The sequence below is a fragment of the Aotus nancymaae genome, unplaced genomic scaffold (assembly GCF_030222135.1).
Source record: "Aotus nancymaae isolate 86718 unplaced genomic scaffold, 86718_ANA_hifiasm-v0.15.2.pri h1tg000030l, whole genome shotgun sequence".
Lineage (NCBI taxonomy): Eukaryota > Metazoa > Chordata > Mammalia > Primates > Aotidae > Aotus > Aotus nancymaae.
The window spans coordinates 12205398-12229048 of record NW_026988443.1 but is presented as its reverse complement, the minus strand read 5'-3'; the positions used below and the strand labels follow the sequence as shown (position 1 = coordinate 12229048).

At 46.2% G+C, this 23651-nt stretch overlaps 1 protein-coding gene and 1 pseudogene across 8 annotated transcripts in view; one reads left to right on the top strand and one right to left on the bottom strand.

Moving 5' to 3' along the window:
* NLRC5 (NLR family CARD domain containing 5) overlaps positions 1–22889 on the bottom strand; it is a 90666-nt gene extending 67777 nt beyond the window's left edge. For 6 of the 8 annotated variants that reach the window (XM_064383090.1, XM_064383096.1, XM_064383094.1 and 3 more), the window contains exons 1-2: positions 22800–22889; positions 388–505 (exon numbers count right to left, since the gene is read on the bottom strand). The gene's annotated coding sequence lies outside the window, so the exon portion shown is untranslated. Of the gene's footprint in view, positions 1–387; positions 506–736; positions 955–22799 lie in introns of those variants that run through there. The other 2 variants (XM_064383092.1, XM_064383093.1) reach the window with 2 other exon arrangements.
* Positions 248–22840, top strand: LOC105714093 (cilia- and flagella-associated protein 69-like; annotated as a pseudogene).
* Positions 22890–23651: the final 762 nt, after the last annotated feature.

Sequence of the window (23651 nt, the reverse complement as noted above, 5' to 3'; positions counted from 1 at the left end):
GTCAATTCACATCGGAGAAGAAGCAAGAGCAGGAAATCAAATTTTGTTGCATGAGTCACTGGGACTTTGGAGGGTACGTGTACGGCAGTGTAACCTGGCCTATCCCAGCTGATACACTCAGAGTGTGACCTTGAGCAAGTTTCCTATATAAGCCTCAGTCATGCCATCTATAAAATGGGTAGATTAGACACTGTCTCAAAACTCTTCCTGATTTTCTGTGTCTGATCATCACATTCTCATGCCGATGATGGTCAAGGGCAGGTTTGTTGTGTTGGGAGCAGCCCAGTAAGGTGGATTTGGGTAGGGGCTAGTTTTGACAGTAGGAGAAGAGTGAAGAAGTAGGTAGGAGGGGAAAAGAGGAGGTAAGGGGAGAGAAAAATCACCTACTCGGTCTCCTTGTTCATGGTAGGTGCATTAGGGTCCCCACGGAGAGGGTCTCATGGGTATCTGGGCTATGTCCTGTGCCTTGAGCTGGATTGGCAGGTTGTTTCCATAGAACAGTCCCCTAAAGGGAGAGAAGACAGGGAGTTTTCCCCACTGCTCCAGACTCCAAGCAGAATGGTGTAAACCGGGCACCACCCCTCGTCCCTGCCTGCTGGAGACACCTCTGGGAACACCGGACGCAGACACAGTCCCCCCAGCTTCATTCAGACCTCGTTCTTCCCTGACTGCAGCAGCTCCTTGTGTCCCTGAGTTTGCGCAGCCTAACCCTCCCTGATGTCACCTCCTGCCACACCTGGTTCAGAGGATGCTCCTCTTCCTCCTCCAATTCAGATATTCACCTTACGGTGTCCTTTGGCATCACAATGAGCCCTGCAAGTCAGCCAAGTTATTACTGCTCATTTATTCCGATGAAAATAAAATAATCCTCACTGCAGATGCCAACTTTTCCCCTCAACATAAAACCCCCAAAAAGGTTAGGGTTTGCAAGCTTCTTCCCACTTCCTTAAATAGTTTTTAAACAATTGAGAGGAAGACCCAGAGGCATTCTAGCTGCTCACAGAGAGCATAATAAATAGACACGCTGGCACAAACTTCCACACCACACAACAGAGATCTTCCTACAAACAAGGAAGAGAACAGGTAGCTATGGAGCACACGGAAGAAAGGAAGAGAGGCGAAGGACCAGCATGTGCTCTGATTGTGTCTCTGTGAAATACGAGAAATGTAACTCGGAGTCCCATGACTTTAGACAAATCCATGCAAATAGGGCACATTCTGACATAACAGAGGTAGTATCTAGTATGGTAGAAATAAGAAAAGAAAAGACAGACCTTTTGAAGAGGTCCTGGGGGCCTAAGAAGATACGTCTGTATTTTTCTCTCTGTCTCTGTCTCTGTTTCTGTCTCTCTCTCTCTTTCTTTTTTCTTGAGATGGAGTCTTGCTCTGTTGCCCAGGCTGGAATGCAATGGCATGATCTCAGCTCACTGCAACCTCCACCTCCTGGGTTCAAGCGATTCTCATGCCTCAGCCTCCCGAGTAGCCTCCCAGTACAGGCATGCATCACCATGCCTAGCTAATTTTTGCATTTTCAGTAGAGACAGGGTTTCACCATGTTGGCCAGGCTGGTCTCGAACTCCTGACCTCAAGTGATCTGCCTGCCTTGGCCTCCCTAAGCGCTTCTTTTCTTTTCCCTCCCTCCTTCCCTCCCTCTCTCTCTCTCTTTCTCTTTTTTTTTTTTTTTTTAAATGGAGTTTTGCTCTTGTTGCCCAGGCTGGAGTGCAATGGGGTGATCTCGGCTCACTGCAACCTCCACGTCCCGGTTCAAGCAATTCTTCTGTCTCAGCCTCCGCAGTAGCTGAGATTACAGGCATGCACCACCATGCCTGGCTAATTTTGTATTTTTAGTAGAGATGGGGTTTCTCCATATTGGTCAGGCTGGTCTCGAACTCCTGACCTCAGGTGATCCACCCACCTCAGCCTGCCAAAGTGCTGGGATTACAGGCATGAGCCACCATCCCTGGCCTCTTTTCTTTTCTTTCTTTTCTTTTCCTTTCCTTTCCGTTCCATTCCATTCCCTTCCGTTCCTTTCCTTCCCTTTCCCTTTCTCTTTCTTTTTTTTCTTTCTCTTTCTCTTTCTTTCTTTCTTCTTTTTTTTTTTCAGGGTCTTTCTATATTGCCCAGGCTGGATTCAAACTCCTAGTTCAAGTGATCCTTCTGCCTTAGCCTTCTGAGTAGCTGGGACTGCAGGCGTGTGTCACCCCAGTCAGCTAAAGGATAGTTTAAAAAACAGCATTATCACATTCTAACAGGAGAAATAAAAGAGGCATTAGTAAATTGAGATTAAAAACCTGCCATGGACTGAATGTTTGTGTCCCATCTCCCCCACCAATTCACCTGGTGAAGCCTAAATACCCAGGGTGATGGCATTTGGAGGTGGGGCCTTTGGGAAGTGATTAGGTCATGAAAGTAGAGCCCACATGATGGGATTACTGCCTCATAAGAAGAGGCTGGAGGCCGGGCACAGTGGCTCATGTCTGTAATCCCAACACTTTGGGAGGTAAAGGTGGCAGGATCACTTGAGGTCAGGAGTTCAAAACCAGCCTGGGCAACATGATGAAACCCCGTCTCTAATAAAAATAAAAAATTAGCTGGGTGTGGTGGTGAGCACCTGTAGTCCCAGCTACTCTGGAGGCTGAGGCAGGAGAATCACTTGAACCTCAGAGGCAGAGGTTGCAGTGAGCCAAGATCGTGCCACTGCACTCCAGCCTGGGGCACAGAGCAAGATTCTGTCTTTAAAAAAAAGGAGAAAAGAAGAGACTGGAGAGCGCTTGCTCTTTCTCTTTGCTTTCTGCCCTGTGAGGACACCATGAGAAGGTCCTCTCCAGACACCAGGTCTGCTGGCTCCCAGATCAGGGACTTCCCAGCCTTCAGATCGGTGAGAAATAAGTCTCTGTTGTTTAAGCCACCCAGTCTACAGTATTTTAACAGCTCACACTGACTAAGACAAATTTGCCTTTGACCACAGAAAGTGAAAGAAAATAAAACCCACTCTAAGTTAACACGTGTTGGAAAACAATGCCACTTTATGTACAACAGGATACTTTAATAGAACTTGGTAAAATTGTATTAGCAGTCATTTAGAGAAAAGACGCAGTATTTGTATGCCTTAAATATTTCATAAAAACAGTTGAAGTTAATTGTAAGTCTAATTTTAAGTTAAAATTAAAGAAACAAAGTCAATTCTGTCAAAAGGCTATTTGTTGGGAGGATCAGGCAATAGCAAAAAAGCTTCCAAACATAATAAAATATATAACAAGGTGGTCATCATTCAATCTTCAAGATACTTGGATTAAAAATGGAAAGAACTGGCTAAAGGGATGGAATAGAGTCCAAATGAGCCTCACACTCATTTAAAACACACTATTTAATCCATGATATTGAGAGGAAAAAAGGCAGGGAAATAAGTGGTGTTAAAATACATGGCAATACGCTATCTCTTTCCTGCCACCATGAAGAAGGCCTTTACTTCCCCTCTGCCTTCCATCATGATTCTGTTTCCTGAGGCCTCCCTTGCCATGCAGAACTGGTGTTTTCAAGCCTATGGACCTTAACTGTGTCATCCAACTTTTTAAAGAGACTGATAAAGATGGCTTAGAAGAAAAACAACTGAAATCTGTCAAGAAACTGGTACAGTGTTATCGGAATGAACTTCCCTTAAGAGATTTAATACAGATATTTAAAATTCTGAATCCGTGTGCCGTATAAGCAAAAACCAGCCAAGTTTTATAGAATCTGCCTATGATATCACAAAATAGTGTGGCTTGCCATTTTTGAAAAAGAACGTATCGGATGAAATAACTTATGCTCAAGATACTGCTAATTAAATTGAGCTCTGGGTGACTTAATGAAAATACCAAGTTCTTAATTGAGGATACAAAATTGTAAGTATATTGTTGACTTTTATCATGCAGAACCGCCAAAGAAGCATATTCCAGGTTACCAGCAAGCGAGTTCATCATACAAGATTCAAATGGCTGAAGTAGGAGGATTGGCAAAACAATGGTCCAGTCAATGACCTTGCTTGAAAATCAACTTGTTGGGAAACTTTAGGTACTTAAAATTCTGCAGCATCTCTCGACTTCTGAAGTTAATTGTACTACAATGCTATTGGCCACACAAGCAGCCAATGGCGTCTGTGCTCACCTCAGTGACCCAGATTTCTCTGGACAGCTTTTACTTAGTTCATCAGAAATACTTTGGAACTTATCAGAAAAATCTTCCAAAGAAGAAATCGTTCAACAGCTTAGTAACTTAGAATTAGCTAACTGGCTTTGAAGGAAGTATTTAAAAATCTATTTATGAGAGGTTTTAGTCATTATGACTGCCAGCTTAGAAATTGCATATTAGTGATCACTACAATTATAGCTCAAAATCCTGGAGTGCCAATGATTAAATGTGGCCTTACCAAGGATTTGATACTGTTTGCAACATTTAATGAAGTTAAAAGTCAAACCCTTTGGTAAAAGGACTTAAATTTTCTAATTCCTAAGAAGATTTTGAGTTGAATGAATTACTATTCAATATAATTGTGATTTTATATAAAGATTTACCTACTATTCACGTAAAGAGTAATCAAGGCAGAAAAATTAACAAAAATTGCCTCATTTTGTAGTTATATATATAGGAGAGAGATCCAAGATGGCTGATCACTAGCAGCTCAGGATTGTAGCTCCCAGTGAAAGCACAGAGAACGAGAGGACGCCAGACTTTCAGACGAATTTTTGTTGCTCACGGACCAGGAGATTCCCAGTGGAGGAGCCCCACAGGTCGCCAGTGTGACTCTTGTGGCCGGCGCGGCAGTTTTGCTGGCGCCTCAGCGCGGCGGTTCTTGGTGCAGAGTAAGTGGGACTGGGTCCCCTTTTGGCCGATGTTTGGAGCTCCAGGAAGTCAGAGTCACCTATTCAGCTGATTGAAGGACGGACTCAAGAAGGGAGCCAGACCAGAGATTCCCGGGCAGAAAAGTACTATCAATCTTAATACCACTGTTTTGGCCGGTGCAGTGGATTGCTCAGATTTTGGAGCTGGGAATCAAGTTGGACATCCACTCAGAGACATAATTAGAAAGTCAGTAATTACAAAGACAACAGATGGATAAATTTATAATGAAGGGAAGAAAGCAGCCTAAAAAGGCAGAGAATACTCAAAATCAGAATGCCTCTCACCCTACAGGGGATCACAGTTCCTCATCAGCAACGGAACAAGGCCTGATGGAGAACGAGTACATTCCATTAACAGAAGTAGGCTTCAAAAGGTGGATGATAAGAAACTTCTGTGAATTAAAAGAACTTGTTCTAACCCAATGCAAAGAAATTAAGAACTGTGAAAAAAAGGTTTGACCAAATGCTAACGAGAATAGACAATTTAGAAAGGAATATAAGTGAATTAATGGAGCTGAAAAACACAATACGAGAACTTTGCGAAGTATACACAAGTTTTAACAGTCGAACTGATCAAATAGAAGAAAGGATATCAGAGGTCGAAGACCAACTTAATGAAATAAAACGAGAAGACACAATTAGAGAAAAAAGGATAAAAAGGAATGAGCAAAGTCTCCAAGAAATATGGGACTATGTGAAAAGACCTAATCTACATTTGATAGGTGTACCTGAATGTGATGAAGAGAATGAATCCAAGTTGGAAAATACTCTTCAGGATATTATTCAGGAAAACTTTCCCAACCTAGTAAGGCAGGACAATATTCAACTCCAGGTAATACAGAGAACACCACAAAGATATTCCTCAAGAAGACCAACTCCGAGGCATATAATCATCAGATTTATTAGGGTTGAAATGAAGGAGAAAATACTAAGGGCAGCCAGAGAGAAAGGTCAGGTTACCCACAAAGGGAAGTCTATCAGACTTACAGCAGATCTCTCAGCAGAAACCCTACAAGCCAGAAAAGAGTGGGGGCCAATATTCAACATCCTTAAAGAAAAGAACTTTCAACCCAGAATTTCATATCCAGCCCAACTAAGCTTTACAAACAAAGGAAAAATAAAATCTTTTGCAAACAAGCAAGTACTTAGAGATTTCACCACCACCAGGCCTGCTTTACAAGAGCTTCTGAAGGAAGCACTACACATATAAAGGAACAATCAGTATCAGCCTTTCCAAAAATATATCAAAAAGTAAAGAGCATCAACATAATGAAGAATTTACATGAACTAATGGGCAAAACAGCCAGCTGGCATCAAATGGCAGTATTAAACTCATATATATTATTATTCAAACTGGATAAAAATCCAAAACCCATCAGTATGCTGCATCCAGACCCATCTCACATGCAACGATACACAAAGACACAAAACAAAGGAATGGAGGAAGATTTACCAACCAAACAGACAGCATAAATAAATAAATAAATAAATAGCAGGAGTTGCAATTCTCACCTCTGATAAAATAGACTTTAAAGCAACAAAGATCAAAAGAGGCAAAGAAGGACATTACATAATGGTAAAAGGATCAATGCAACAAGAAGAGCTAACGATCCTAAATATATACGCACCCAATACAGGAGCACCCAGATACATAAGACAAGTTCTTAATGACTTATAAACAGACTTAGCCTCCCACACAATAATAGTGGGAGACTGTAACATCACATTGTCAATATTAGACAGATCAACGAGACAGACAATTAACAAGGATATCCAGGACTTGAACTCAGACCCGGAACAAGTAAACTTAATAAACATTTATAGAACTCTCCACTTCAAATACACAAAACACACATTCTTATCAGTACCATATCACACCTATTCCAAAAGTGACTACATAATTGGAAGTAAATCACTCCTCAATAATTGCATAGCATTTCATAGGTTTAAATGAAATATCGGTTGGCTGCTTGTTTGTTATTTTATTCCCTTGTTCCTTCCTGTCTCCATTGTTGAGCACAATTATTGGCATAAAAGAGGTTTTCAATACCCATTTCTGGACTGCATTCTAGCCTGGGCAATAAAGCAATATTCCCATTCTCTCTCCCTCTTTCTCTTCCTTTTTCTTTCTCTTCTTCATTCTTTTTTTCCTTCTCTCTTTCTTCCTTTTTTTCTCTAAAAACAAAAAACAAAAAAACCAAGTACCCAGTATTATCAATTTCTTGTGTGTTTTTTTTCCAGATACCTTATGCATATATACAAAATACAGTTTATATTAATTAGTTTCTTTTCTTTTTATTGTTATATAAAGTTGCAAAAAAAAAATTTCTCCATGCATGGCTAGCAGTTTTTGGATTGCATGTGAATTATGAGTTTCAAAGTATTCAGATGCATAAAGTTTTTTACTGTTCTATAGAAAACAAGAAAGAAGAGCTACTGCAAACAGAACAGAGAAAATGAAACTTGACAAACTCTCAAGCCCTCACAATTTGCATTTTGGCACCTCTGGACTTCAGTTCAAATGTTACCTCTAAGAATTTCCAATGCATCCCTGAGGCAGAGTAATAGGACACAGGACTGAGAAAAAGACGGGCAGAAGTGGCCAGGGTCACACAATCAGTAAGGGGAATCCAGACATGTGGAGTCACGGTCCTGGGCTCTTGCCACTCCAGGTTCAGACAGCGAACGGGAGAAGGGCTGGGGTGCACCCGGAAGCTTTGTTGGGGGGCTCTGAGTCTGAGGAGCTGTGAGGGAGGTTTACTGTACCCTGGTTTCAGTGTCCCAGCAGATGCCTCCCTCCAACTGCCCTCGCTGCTGTGTTCTTTGGGAATCCTTCTTGCTACCCTGAAAAAGTTAGGGACACAGAGCTTCCAGGAGGGAGTAGAGAGATCAAACTCCATTCTCTTCCTGCAGCCCCCAGGCCTTTGCCTTGGCTGTTCCCTTTGACCAGAAAGCCGTCTCATCTCTAGTCTACACACATTCACACATGCACTTGCATACACATATATGTACCCACATATGCACACGCACGCACGCCTCTGGCTGGAGTTATCTTTAACACTCAGCTCTGGTCTGACCTCATGCCTGTCTGAACCTGCTATCAGCTTCCCACTACCTCCAGGATAAAGTCACACCATGGTACTGTGACCACCACAAAGCGGCCACACATCAGGTGTTCAGGGAAGGCTCAGGATGAATAAACACTGGCTCACGCCTGTAATCCCAACACTTTAGGAGGCTGAGGCAGGAGGATTGTTTGAGGCTAGGAGTGGGCAGACATCGGTTGCTGAGACCAGACTGAGCAACATTGTGAGAGCCGGTCTGAATGTAAACAACAAAAAACAAAAACAAAAACAAAGGATAAATATACAAATGCCCCTTCACTGTCCAGTCCCCAGCCCCTCCTGCACCTGCCGACCTGCCCATGAGACGCTGCTCACCACCGCCTGGCATTCGCTTTCACAACTCCTTGCCTTGCACATCCTGTGTCCCTACCTCACACCCACTTCCTCTTTCTCCCACCTCGCAAATTTCTCCTTCCAGACCAGACCTCAGCACCGGGCTCTGTTCCTCACCCTCTCTCCTTCCTCTGCCATCTTGTCTTGCCATTCTCCAGGCCCGTCAGCTTCCCTCAGCAAACTTCCCTCAGTGCCTGAATCTGGGTGAGGGCGCTGCCTCCGCACCAGGGCCCTGGATTTGAGTCCCTACTTGTTTCTAGCTGTGTGACCCTGGTAGGTTACTTAGCCTCTCCCAGCACTTTGGAAGGCTGAGGCAGGCAAATCACCTGAGGTCAGGAGTTCGAGACTAATCTGGCCAACATGATGAAAACGGTACCTCAGTGTTCTCATCTGTAAAAAGAGGATGTTCTAGGGCAGGTCTCTAGAAGGAGAGTCCAAGATGGGAGTTCCTGTAGAAGTTGTTTATTGAGGGGGTGGTGGAAGAAAGATAGGGTAGCAGAGGCAGCTAAGCAACAATATGGTTTCAGAAGCCTCGCTTCAGCCTGCTGCACGGGAGAACTGGAGCATGATAATAGCTGAGGTTTGTCCTGCCCTCGGGATAAAGGTCTGAGTGGTCACACCTCATGTCAGCGCACGCCCAGTGGGCAGGGGAGGGAGGCATGACTGCCCAGTCACCTCTGAGCAAGGCAATGCCCATCAGGCAAGGGCGACCCCAAGAGAAAAATGTGGATGTCACCCACAGTGAATGGGGGCATCTGGGCAGGGATGGGGTGGGGGAGCTCTGACAGTGTCTGCTATGGGGGGGCGGTCATCATAATGCCCAACTGGCAAGGTGGTTGTGGGATGAGACCTGTGGAATCCCTAACATGGAACCTGGCACCTGACACAAATTCAATCCAGGCTGGGTGCAGTGGCTCACACCTGCAATCCCAGCACTTTGGGAGGCCGAGGCGGGTGGATCACCTGAGGTCAGGAGTTCGAGACCAGCCTGGCCAACATGACAAAACCCTGTCTCTACTAAAAATACAAAAAATTATCCAGGCTTCGTGTCAGGTGCTTGTAATCCCGGCTACATGGGAGGCTGAGTGGGGAGAATAGTTTGAACCCAAGAGGCAGAGGCTGCAGTGAGCTGAGATTGTGCCACTGCACTTCAGCCTGGGTGACAGAGTGAGACTTCATTTCCAAACAAACAAAGAAACAAACAACAAAAAACTTCAATCCGTGTGGAGGAAAGGGAGCCCGTGTACACAGTTAGTGGGAATGTAAATTAGTACAGCCACTACAGAAGAGTTCGGAGGTTTCTCAAAAAACTAAAAATAGGGCTCAGCGTGGTGGCTCATGCCTGTAGTCCTAGCACTTTGGGAGGCCGACGTGGGTGGATCACGAGGTCAAGAGATCGAGACCATCCTGGACAACATGGTGAAACCCTGTCTCTACTAAAAATATAAAAATTAGCTCGGTGTGATGGCACGTGCCTGTAATCCCAGCTACTCAGGAGGCTGAGGCAGGAGAATTGCCTGAACCCAGGAGGCAGAGGTTGCAGTGAGCCAAGGTCGTGTCACTGCACTCCAGCCTGGCAACAGAGTGAGACTCTGTCTAAAAAAACAAACAACAACAACAACAAAACTAAAACCAGAGCTACCACATGATCCAGCGATCCCACTGCTATGTATATACCCCAAAGAAAGGAATCCGTGTATCAAAGACAGATCTGCACTCCTATGTTTATGGCAGCACTGTTTACAATAGCCAGGATTTGGAATCAACCTAAGTGTCCATCAACTGATGAATAAACAAAGAAAATGTGGCAGCTGGGTAATTCCAGCACTGTGGGAGGCTGAGGCAGGCAGATCACCTGAGGTCAGGCGTTCAACACCAGCCTGGCTAACATGGCGAAACCCTTCCTCTATTAAAAGTAAAAAATGAACAGGGCATGGTGGTATATGCCTGTAGTCCCGCTACTTGGGAGGCTGAGGCAGGAGAATCACTTGAACCTGGGAGGCAGAGGTGGCAGTGAGCCGAGATCATGGCACTGCACTCCAGCCTGGGCGACAGAGCAAGACTCTATGAAAGAAAGAGAGAGAGAGAGAGAGAAAGAAAGAAAGAAAGAGAAAGAAAGAAAGAAAGAACTGAGGGAGGGAGGGAAGGAAGGAAGAGAAAAGAAAAAGAGAGAAAGAAAGGAAGGAAGGAAAGAAAGAGAGAAAAGGAAAGGAAAGGAAAGAAAGAAAGAAGAAAGAAAGAAAGAAAGAAAATAAACGTGGCACACATACAAATGGAGTACTATTCAGCCACCAAAAAGAATGAGATCCCATCATTTGCAATGACATGGATAGCACTGGAGGTCATTATGTTAAGTGAAATAAGCCAGATACAGAAAGACACACGTCACATATTCTCACTTATTTGTGGGATCTAAAAATCAAATTAAGTCATGGAGATAGAGAGTAGAAGGCTGGTTACTGGAGGCTGGGAAGGGTAGTAGGGGCCAGGGGGATGGGAGGTGGGATGGTTAGTGGGTGCAAAAAATGGAATGAATAAAACTTAGTATTTGATAGCACAAGAGAGTAACTATAGTCAGTAATAATGTAACTATACATTTAAAAATAACAAAAAGTATAATTGAATTGTTTGCAACACAAAAGATAAACGCTTGAGATGATGGAAACCCCATTTACCCTGATGTGATTACACGTTGCATGCCTGTATCAAAACATCTCCTGTAACCCATAAATATATACACTTACTATGTACCCACGAAAATTAAAAAATTTAAAGGTTCAACCCACCCAAGCTATTATTACCACCAGGGAGGTTGTCATTGCTGTCGCTTCCGCTGTCTCTCCAGCCCCTGGCGCCTGGTGTGAGGAAGGAAGCGAGGGATGTGGAGAGGACAGGAGCGGAGCCACAGACTTCTGGCTGCCGTTCCTTTGCCTTCCATCCTGTTCCCGCCTCTCAAGGCTTAGATTAAGGAGGAGGCCCCATTCAGCCTTGGGGTGCAGGAGAAACAGGACCTCAGTTTTCTTGTCTGTGCGGATCAGAAAGGATGCAGCTTGTAGGGTGATAGCCGGGCACCTTGTAGTTGTGACTACAGATATTTGGACAGAAATACCTCAAAGAAACAGGACAGAAATATCTCAAGGAAACAGAAAGTGCTGCTGCTGTTGGTTCCTTAGGTCCAGGTGGACTGGTCAGGGCCTGGGGACCTTGTGGGGGACCTGAGGCCACAGAGGCCCTCGAGTCCTCCCTGAATCCTAGGCCAAGCCCTGCCAGGGGGACACAGAGAACCCAGCGCTTCTGCATTTCCTCGGGAATGGCTGATGACGTCAGGGCTTCAGAGGACACCTGAGCCTGGATGCACAGAGTGGCAGAGTGGAAAGAGCCCTGGCAGTGGGATTTATGCTCGGCCTGTTGTAAAGATGGGGAAACTGAGGCCCTGGGAAGGAAAGGCCTTGTCAGCATTCACAGCAGAGCAAACAAAACTAAGAACAGGGCTGGGCTGGCCTACCGGTGTCTTTCTGGGAGGTGTCACCCTCCTTTCATGGGTCCCTTGGGAGGTGCCTTCAGGAAAGGTTAGTAGCATTTCCTCCTCCACCCACAAGTGCCAGCAGAGCAGACAAGAGATGGCCTTAAAGGGCACATCCATTTCCGTGGGCCAGTGATGATGCAGGGCTGACTGTTTCCTTTGAAAACCATTGTCTCTGTTGCCCCTCACAAAGATAGGGCCCTAAAGGACTTAAAATGCACAGTCACCATGCTTTACACATGAGGAAACTGAGGCTCACTGTGGGGAAGGGACCTGCCTAGGTCACCAGCTAGAGTTGAAAAGGCAGGAGGTGAAGAAGTGCCTCCCTGCCTGGCAGCCCTGGGGGTGTTCCTGAGCCTGCCCTCAAATCCACGCCTACACTCACAGCCTCAGGCCTGAGTCTGGGTGGTCCCTGTCCCCAAACCAACAAGGCCACCTTCTTCTGATCATTGGAGACCCAGAAATCTGAGTCCCAGCCCACATCACTAGTCTTTAAACTGCCTCCTTTACCCTAGCCATGTGCCTAAGCTAAAGGCTTGAACTTTCCATCAAGGAGCCCCCGTTTTCCAGATGCACTCTCCTCTGTAGGGGTTCAGTCAAGGTAGTAAAAAAAAAAAATTATAAAGTAAACACAAATCTTCTTGAAAGGCCAGGAGGTTTTTGCAAAACCTCAAAATAAAATAAAATAAGCCAAAAGTGGCAGTTCTTACCCAAAGGCAATTAAGCAAAAGTAAATACAAAAAAAAAAAAAAGTTAAAAAGTTTATCTAGGCTGGGTGCTGTGGCTCACGACTGTAATCCTTGAACTTTGGGAAGCTGAGACAGGCAGATCACTTGAGGTCAGGAGTTTGAGACCAGTCTGGCCAACACGGTGAAACCCTGTCTATATTTTTAAAAAAAACAAAGTTTATCTAAAAAGCTTGTTTACTCATGTAGTCCTAATACCAACCTTTAAACAGCCACATGCATGTAACTGTTCTCTATTCAAAGGTCTACAATGTTATTACTCACAAATAGTGTTTTCTTTAGGCCTCAAAACCTGGCCTTTAATCATTATCCACAAGTATGTTAATGCAAAGCCTCTGTCATTAAACCTATACTAAATAAATGCCTGAAGTGCCAGCTACTCAGGGCCATGGCTGCTAACTCTCTACAGCACCCTCCTCAAGGTCTGTAAGCTGCCCAAACCCCCATCCCACCCTTTCACTAAATATTTGTATCTAAGTGCATTTGTTCATCCGTCACTAGGTCAAGGTCTGCTGGTCAAACCCGGCACTCCTCCAGGACTGGGGTGCCCTACTTGCTAGCCCAGGCCTGGCTGGAACAGCAGGTGGCCAGCTAGTGGCCTTGCCTCTTCTATTCAGCCTTCCTGTGGTCTAGCACCCACGGGATGGGGTTGGTGGCTGGTAAGGCTTCTAGGAGAAGGCTCCCACCTGCATGTACTGGGCCCAGAGGCCTCTCCCTGGGGCTTTCAGGCCAGTGGTTGTCTGTACATCAGCATTACCTGGGAAGAATGTCTTTTAAAAATCCTAGTGGGCCATGCTCCAGACCCATCACAGCACCATCCCAGGAGGTGGAACGCAGGCATCGGCACTTTTGGAAGCTCCCCATGTGCCAATGTCGGGGAACAACTGTTTGAGGCCATGACGCCCAGCTCTCCACTCCCAGCAGGGAGAGACGGGCTCCTTGCTCCCTCCCACCTGGCACTCTGCTCCTCCAGCAAACCAGAGCCTAGTGATTCTTGTCCTCTGAGAGCCCCAAAGGCCTGGGGGACAGGAAGTCCACCAAGATGACCATATTTAGACCTTGAGGATGTCTTCCCATAACCAACACTCAGCTCTATCCCTTTCCCGGGCAGAGCACCTGCCTCAGACTCACAGCTGTTTCTTGCCACCCTCTGTGGCTCTGCCAGGGTTTGGCATGCCCAGGGCAAAGTGAAAAGAAAAGCAAGATTTGGAAATCCCCTCCTCAGCTCCAACCATGCCATGGGGCTTGGCAGGAATGTTCCAGAGGAATCTTGCTCTGGTTTGGAAAGTAAGGCAGGGGCCAAAGAAAGCTCGAGACATTAAGGAGAGAAGGCCTGGATCCAGGGCTCAGAGCTGCAGCCTGGGAAGTGGTTTGCCATCTCGCAGGATAAATCGGCAGTGACTTCTAAATCTTACTGCACATCCACCTTTGACCTCACCACTAAACTTCTCAGCAGAAAGCAAAATGGACAGCCATGAGGCCCAGACTACACAAGGTGATGGACTGAATATTTGTGCTCCCCACAAAATTCACATGTTGAAATTCTAACCCCTAATGGGAGGGTATTAGGAGGTGGGTCTGGCAGAGGTAGTTAGGTCATGAGGGTGAATTGGATTGATGCCCTTATAAAAGAGACCCCAGAGAATGCTCTAGCCCTCTCTGCACCATGCAAGGATACAATGGGAAGTCAGCCATTGGCAACCCAGAAGAGGACTCTCGCCAGAACCCGACCCTGCCGGCGCCCTGATCTCAGACTTTAGCCTCCAGAACTGTGAGAAATAAATTTCTGTTGTTTAGAAGCCAGCCAGTCTCTGGCGCTTTGTTACAGCAGCCCGAGTGAACTAAGACACAGAGAGTCTTGGATGAGGAAATTCCAGGAGTGGTCTTTAAACACCCTAGACGGCCATAATAGAGTTTGGTGTAACCATACTGTGGGATTACCTGCATGAAAGGGACTCATTATTTGTTGACACAGCTGTATCCTCAAGATGTATCATGGAATAAAGAAGATACATTGTATGATGATATGTACGAAATGGTATCCCTTGTCTCAAAATACACATCAATAAAATAGCAACACTGTTTCTTCCTACAGGTTGATCATAGCATGTTTTATAACTTAAAGGCTAAGGCATGAATTTTGGAGCCAGGCTGCCTAGATTTGGGACTGACCTTTCCACAATTTTCAGGCTGTGTGATGCCAGGCAAGTTACGTAGCCTCTCTGGACCTCAGTGTTCTCATCTGTAAAATGGGGATAAAAGCAGCATCTACCTCATAGGGTTGTTGTGGGGCTTAAATATGTAAAGCCCTTAAAGCAGTGCTTGGAAGTTAGTAAGGCCTATAGAGGAATTATTTTTATTATGTGGAGGTTTAGATAAAGTTCTGGAAAATGTCAAACAGGGGTTACTGCAGGAGAGCGGACAGGCATGGGGCTAGAAGCTGTGAGTAGAATAGATTTCAGCCTTATGTATAGTTTAACTTTCTGCAAGGAGGACTGAGTCATGTCTTACTTGTATGGTTTAAAATGAATACTTTTTTAAAAGGTAAAAAAAAAAAAAAAATCAATGACCAGAAGGCTGGGCCCTTTGAATTTGGAAGAATTTTGCCTCCAGACTGGATCATCTGAACCGCTCCCTCCCATCCTGACCGACATTGCCAAACGCATAAAACAGGGGCAGAAGAAAGGTTGGCGGGGCCAGGGGGTTGGAGCCTTGGTTTTGGGTCTCACTGCCCCAACTGACTTAGAGGGTGGCATCCAGACAAGTCCCTGCTCACTTAGGGCCATGGTTTGTGTATATGTCAAGCAGGGGTAATACCTTCTATGCAGCCCATCTCACAGGGAATTGTGGAACTGTTAAAAGAGTCTCTAATGCTGGGCATAGTGGCTTACGCCTGGGATCCCAGCACCTTGGGAGGCCGAGGCAGAAGGATGGCTTGAGCCCAGGAGTTTGAGACCAGCCTGGGCAACATGGCAAAACCCCATCTCTACAAATAGTACCAAAATTTGCTGGGCATGGTGTTGTGTACCTGTAGTCCCAAGCAACCGGGGGTTGAGAGGCAGAGGTGGGAGGATCACTTGAGCCTGGGAGGTTGAGGCTGCAGTAAGCCATGATCATGCGACTGCACTCCAGCCTGGGTGACTGAGAAAGACTCCATCTCAAAAAATAAAATAATTTTTGGAAAAAGAGCCTCTGGGGTCAGGAGGGCTGGGTTTAAATTCTGATTTCAATATTTTAGTGCTGTGCAAACTTGAACAGTTTTCTTAAGCTCTCTGTGCCACTGTTTTCCTTGTCTGCATATGAGGGTGATGATTTTACATCTACTTGACAGAATCACTGTTAGGGTTGGACACATTAATGCTACAGCACAAGGAAGGGACATGTCCAATCTGCAGCCAATGCTTACTGGCTCTTATGTACTGAGTTCCTGGCATGGGCTGGGCATCAGGCTGCAGCATTCCGCCTACATCTCCCCATTAGAATCTCAGAAACGAGGCACAGTGGCTTAAGCCTGTAATCCCAGCACTTTGGGAGGCCGAGGCAGATGGATCACAACTGACCAGCCTGACCGATGTTGTGAACCCCATTTCTCCTAAAAATATAAAAATAAGCCGGGCATGGTGGCGCGTGCCTATAATCCCAGCTACTCGGGAGGCTGAGGCAGGAGAATCGCTTGAACCCGGGAGGCGGAGGTTGCAGTAAGCAGAGATCGCACCACTGCACTCCAGCCTGGGTGACAGAGCGAGACTCCATCTCAAATAAAAAAAAAAAATCTCAAATCCCAAGCAACCTTTCCAGGCACATTTCCTGCATTTCATAGATGAAGAAACAGCCTCCGAGATAGCAAGCAAAAAAGGTGGATTTCAAATCTATGCTGGTTGGGTGCAGAGGCTCACACCTGTAATCCCAACACTGTGGGAGGCCGAGACAGGCGGATCTCTTGAGCCTGGGAGTTTGAGACCAGCTAGGGCAATGTGGTGAAAACCCATCTTTACAAAAAATGCAAAAAAATTAGCCTGGCATAATGGTGTGATGCCCATAGTCCCAGCTATTTGAGGGGCTGAGGTGGAAGGATCACCTGAGCCCAGGAAGCTGAGGCTGCAGTGAGCTGTGATCACACCACTGTACTCCAGTGTGGGCAACAGAGTGAGACTCTGTCTCTAAATAAATAAATAAATAAATAAAATCCATGCTGATTCCAGAGGTCATTTTCTAACCAAAATATAATACTTCTTCAACAAATGGTCTTCTTTCAAAACTAAATTATCATTTTAATATATCTTTATTATTATTTCCGGTTTACAGATATAACCTGTACTCATTTGGTAAACACTGTGAAAATACGCATTACGAATTTCCCCCACAATCTCACCCTCTAGAGGTAATTGTACAATTTCCAAAACTTACTTACTCATGTTTGAAGATTCTTTTTTGCCTTATCTGAAAGCCAGAACACCATTTTCTTCAAGTTTTTCTAGAAGCCATTTCACTTTTAACTTTATTTATTGAAGTTGCCATGAACTGAAGGTAACATCAAAAAGAAACCCAAGGGTGGGCATGGTGGCTCACACGTGTAAGCCCAGCACTTTGGGAGGCTGAGGCAGGAAGGTTTCTTGAGCTCAGGAGTTTGAGATCAGCCTGGGCAACATAGTGAGAGCCTGTCTCTACCAAAAACAAAAAAAACTAACAACAAAAACAAAAACAAAAGACAAAAAACAATATGCCAGGGGTGGTGGTACACACCTGTAGTCCCATCTGCTTGGGAGGCTGAGGCAGGAGGATCGATTGAGCCTGGGAAATAGAGGCTGCAGGAAGCTATGCATGGGGCTGTGCAACCAGTGCACTCCAGCCTGGGGTGAGACCCCGTCTCAAAAAGAGCCAAGGAAGACCAAAACCACCATGATGCTGTTGAACTGTAGCTGGGCGTTGCTGTAGGCTGGGGCTCTGACCCGAGGCCTGGCCTCCCCTTGCTGAAAAGATCACCAGCGTGAGAGGTTTGCAGACTCATGAGCACCTGACTGAGATTTTCTCCTTGACTAGTCTGAAGAATGAAAGAGAACTGAAAAGAGAACAACTTTGTCACTTTATGAGTCAATGGAATCGGATGCCCTCTCCATGCACCTGTAAGATCCTCTTGTAAACTCCTACTGGATAGGTCTTTCTCTGGGCAAACACTGACCTACCCATTTCAATAAAAGGATTCTGCAGCCCAGAAACACACAGGACACCTTCGAGAACGCGGTAAATAAGATTATTGAGAGACACACAAAACAGCAAGCTATTTCTCTCTTCAAACGTGACGCCATGGTAAGATCTGAATGCCTCAAAGCACCAGTTTCCCAAGGCATGGATGTTCCTTCCGTTTCACCAGGAGGGACAGAAGGGACCCTGCAGGACAAGGAGCTCCTGGGGATCTGGGATGGCACAGGATCCATCCCACCCGCAGGGGTTAGGTGCTAAGGGATCGGGAAGCTTCCAGGGGTCAGCAGGCTCTCTACATTGGCACAATCTTTTAGAAGAGAAATTTGACAACATGGTTGTAAACATTTTAAAAATGAAAGTTCATATACCTATTTAGGAGTCCACTCTGAGGATCCAGAATGTGATCAAAACTCTAGCTAAGAGAATGCTTACCAGGACATTGCTTATGCCTGGTTGTCAGCGGGAGCAGCCCTCCCTTTCTTGAGACAGAGATGGCTGGCTGGGACACCAACCCACCTGCAATGCCACGACCTATAGAAGGCTATGGCCTCCCCTGGGAGCTCTGCGATTCCTGAGGAGGAGGTGGGCAGGTGCTCCTCTAGCTGGGGGCTCCTGCTGTAATTCCAGCCCTTTGTTGTTGTTGTTGTTTTGAGACAGTCTTGTTCTGCCACCTAGGCTGGAGAGCAGTGGCACAATCTTGATTAACTACAACCTCCACCTCCCAGGTTCAAGTGATTCTCCTGCCTCGACCTCCAGAGTAGCTGAGATTACAGGGGAGGAGTATGCCAGCACACCTGGATATTTTTGAATTTTTGGTAGAGATACGGTTTCACCATGTTGGCCAAGGTGGTCTCGAACTCCTGACCCCGCATGATCCGCTTGTCTCAGCCTCCCAAAGTGCTGGGATTACAGGTGTGAGCCACCATGCCCAGCCCAGCCCATTGTTAAATTATGCACAAAAACATCATTCACAATAAGCATGTGGAAGCACAAAAGCAGACGTTAAATAGCATTTTCGTCTCTTCTCCCTCCTCTCCTCCTCTTCTCTTTCTTCTCCCCACTTTTTTGTTTCTTGCCATCCCCTCTGACTGGTTCCCTCTTCCTCCAGACATCATGATCCATGGTTCCCTGCCATGCTCCCCTCGGGTTCTCTCTCAAACGTCCCAATGCCCCTATGAGAAGGCCACGCCTGCCTCTCCACCCAGCATGCTCCACCCTTGGCTGCCTTGCCTTCTCCCCTGCAGTCATTCCCGCCTGACCTCGGATGGCATGCATATCTTTGTGTACTTGTTCGTCTGTTTCTACTAGCTCCGCAAAGCAGGGGCTTGGTTGTGTTCCCAGCTGCAGCCCAGTGCCTAGCGCAGGGGGGCTGGCATGGTGTGGAAGCTCCGCAGAGAAGCTGAATGCATTCACAATGGCAGGTGTGGAGCCAGAGCCGGCGTCTGTGGTGCTGGTACCCACCCCACATGGAGCAGAGGACATTCCTGGACTTACCGAAAATGCCCTTCTGCCATCCTACCCCAAGAAGTTTCTGGGAGTCATCTCCCTATGTGGCTAGCCTCCCTCTGCTTTCTCTCCTTCCTGTCTTCTCTGCTGTCTCTGCCCCCTTTTCTTTCAGGAGCAAATACAGCACCTCCACCCCCCACACAGACGCCCTGCAAAGCACTCTGTTCCCACCATCCACGTGCTGGTCCCTGTTGGTCATTTTGCACACAGGTTCCAGACACCCCAAATCCTATGGAGGTATTTTCCCAAACATATTCCTTTCTTTTGCCATTCTGGTGAGAGCTACTGGAAGAATTAAAATGTCATATCTTGGCTTTTTTTTTTCTTTTTACAAAAAGACAGAAAACGTATTCCATGTATAATACGAGAAAATGAAACCCAATATAAATGTCCAACAATGACAAATACGCTTCAGACTTTCTATGGGCAACTATGCCACCATTTTAAATGACAGTATAACCATATTAAAGACAAAAGGCAAAGTCCCTTAATATGAAAAGTGCTTTTACAACTCAACAGGAAAAAGACCAAAAGCCAATGAAAAAGTGGACAAAGGCTATGAACTGGCAGTTTATGGAAAAGGAGCTATAGGTGACTCAAATATTTGAAAAGATGTTCAAACTCATTCATAATAAGAGACATAGGCTGGGCACGATAGTTCACACCTGTAATCCTAGCACTTTGTGAGGCCAAGGCGGGCGAATTGCATCCCCCGAGGTCGGGAGTTTGAGACCAGCCTGACCAACCTGGAGAAACCCCATCTTTACTAAAAATACAAAATTAGCCGGGTGTGGTAGCGCATGCCTATAATCCCAGCTACTCCAGAGGCTGAGGCAGGAGAATCACTTGAACTCAGGAGGCGGAGGTTGCAGTGAGCCGAGATCACGCCATTGCATTCCAGCCTGCGCAACAAAGTGAGACTCCATCTCAAAAAATTTAAAAAAATAAAAAAAGAGAGAGAGAGAGAGAGACATAAAAAAGACACCATTGTTCTTCTCCCAGATTTGCAAATATGGAAATTTGACCCCTCCCCACTCCAGCTGGTGGCAGCAAAAATTAGTACAACACTTAAGGCGTGGAGCGGGAGGTGGGGGTGGTAATTTGCCATATTTATCCAAGTTCAAACTGCATATTCCCCTCAACCTCCAAATCCACTCCTGGTTTTCTTAAAGATTCATTCCCATGTGTGAAAAATGATGCTTGACCAAGGATATTCATTACAGCATGTTGCAATAGCAAAAAACAGGAAATAACCTTAATGTTCTACAACTGTTAGATCAATTACAGAGCAGCCATGTGGTGAAATACTATGCAGCTGTTAAAAAGAAAGGGAAGAAAGGGCAGATTTTAAAATTTTGATGTAGAAAGATTTCCAAATTGCACTAAGTTAAAAAAAAAAAAACCAAGATAGAGAATGCTACATATAGTATACTGCCATTTGTGAGAAGGGAAGAATACACGTGTGTGTGTCTGTGTATGTGTATATATATGTATATATCCATGTTTGTAAAAACCCACTTAGCCTATCTTTGGAAGGAGACACACACCTGTAATTCCAGCTACTTGGGAGGCTGAGGCAGGAGAATCGCTTGAACCCAGGAGGTGGAGTTTGCAGTGAGCTGAGATCACACTACTTCACTCCAGCCTGGGCAACAGATTGAGACTCTGTCTCAAAATAATAATAATAATAATAATAATAATAATAATAATAAAAAAGAATAAAGAACAACAACATCAGCAAAAGAAGTTTTGCTGAAGTTTCTTCAGAGGGGAAGAGGGTATGGGTTTTGGGGTCTGAGGAGGCTGACCCAGCCGTGCAGACACCAGGACAGCTCTTATCTGATTCAGGAATAAAGCACAAACCTCAGCATATTGTGAAACTCTTCCAAGAACTTTCCCCTCTGTTTGTCTGTATTCTTAAAGGGTCCACTGTCCCTCACACTTGCACAGCACTTTAAGGTTGATCAAGGCACTGGGCAGGCAGGCGTTATCTCATTCAATCCACGAAACACACTTTGTAGGATAAATCTGCATATGTTCATTTTACAGATGAAAAGCCAAGGTTTTGAGAAATTGAATGGTTAGTTCATGGTCATCCAGCAAATACCAGGTGCTGAGAGCCCAGTCTGTCTGCCGTTCACACCAGGTGCAGGTCCACCTGGCACTGTGCTTCTGGAGACAAAGCAGGTGGGCATCATAGATGGCCATTCTGGGCTATGGGTCAGTAAGGTTTGCAGAAAGCACGCTCGAAGGGAGTTTAGATACATCTGAAAAGCTTCAGACACATCTAGATACATCTGAAAAGCCCATTGCTTTTCAAGGTTTATTTCTCTCTTAGAGAAAAGGAAAGTGATTTGGAGGCACCATGAGGCTCCAGGAGCTGGCCCCCGGTCCTCCCTGCCTCCTACCACCCCTGGGTTTTAGAGGTTGGAAACTGCAAGTTTTCAAACTGCTTTTTATGTCTGTAGAAACTTCAACCTTTTAAAAAAGGAAATATAAGAACCTCAACTTATAAAATGGATGCAAATGCCACTGAAGGTAGGAGCCTCTCCCGATCCTCCCCGAATGACCACCCCAGCCAACTCCAGGTCGTGGCTCTCTGGGTGAGAAAAGAAACTGAAAACTACATGGGAATACAAAAAGTAACGAAACGACACCCACGTATTCACCTATTACTTATGAGGTTAAATGTTCCTTAGAAATGATCTGGAGATTTGACATTAAGGAATAACTATTTAAATGTTTGTAGTATGCTGATGATATTGTCGTTTTGTTTTTAAAAGATGTCTCATTGCCGTTGGGTTGGAGTCTCCACGGCCGAGCTGGTCTCAACAGTTACCCTTTAGTACATTCTGAAATACCTCAATGGAGATGCTATGCTGTCTGCCATTTGTTTCAAAATAACCAGTGGTGGAGATTGGGGTGGTGACTGTCCAAGCTGAGCGTGCTTATGTGGGGCTTCATTAGATGAAAACCCACAGGTGCACAAGGCTCGACCTAATTCTGTTCCTTCTACTTTAGGATATGTTTGGAATTTTCCAAATAAAAAGTTGTTTTGGCTAAAAAGTCTGAATTGTGTATAATGAACAGTGTGACTTCTGTAATTCTTTTAAAATCAATGAAAAGTTGCAAAGAAAAACACACAGAGAGAGAAGGGTGGCTCCGGCAGGTGACAGGAGCTGCGCGGGGAGGGGAGCATAGCCGCTGACCGCGTCCTCCCATCCAGGCGACCCCCATCTGCCATCCTCTGAGGACCAGCAACTCTTCCTCCAAACTCCCTGGGCCGAAGGCTGGGCGCGCTCCCCGGCCACTGGCGACCCGTCCGCTCACCCGGCCATCCACCGGCCACCCACCCGGCCACCGGCGCTTCCCACTCCAGGGCCTCTGGCATCCCCTCCACCCCTCTCCGTGCAGAATTCGAAACCCCAACCACCCCTTCCGCTCAGGTCGGGTGCCGCAGTCCCACAGCGTGTGGGGCACTCACCCTCAGCGCTCCCCGCTCCTTCGCGGTCTGTGCGAAACTGAAAGTAGAAGCCACCTAGAGTCGCTCGGCCTGTGCTTGGAACCAGCTGTGGTTGCTGAGAAATCACGTGGATTCGAAGTGCCAGCCCGAATCAGATGGGCCTGTGGCGCGGGAGGGCGGGGGCCTAGCCTAACACACACCCTCCCCGCTGCGCCCACACCCTGGGACCTCCCCGAAGTCCCGCATGGGACCCAAGGACAGTCTCAGGAGACTTAGGGGCACTCGCCCCTTTCGTGGACAGGAAATTGAAGCAGACGAGTGAAAGTGGGCTCACGTGCGGAGCGCGGGTGGGTGGGGACCCTGGGCTGAGACCCTGTCTCAGTGTCTCAGTGGAGACTGGGTTGGATGGGAGGGGGATGCGGTGCAGGAGGAGGGGACTTAGAACCAGGGGCAGAGCAGAGAGCGCTCCAGGATGAACCAGGAGAAGGGAATGACAGCATCGTTCCTTCCCATTAGTAGAGCCCTTGGCGGGCTGACCCGGGAAGGGCAGTCTACCAGTTTATCTCATTAAGTAACCCTAAAATACTCATGCAGGTATCACCCTGTTTTTCAAGTGAGCAACTGAGGCTCAGGGAGTACACAGATGAAAGAACTTGTCCCAGTCACAGGAGGAATCACAGGCAGAAGAGGGCTACGGAAGGAGGGAGGCGGGAGAGCAGGGAAGGAGAGGAGGGACTGGTGGGGGCAGAAGGAAGGGGAGGTGACTCTCCCAGGATGGGGTCAGGACCGTCCTCAAAGTCCAGCTTCAGCTTCTCCAGGTTTTTGCCCACAGCCTGAGACAGGGAGCTCCCCTCGATGGACGTATTCATCCTG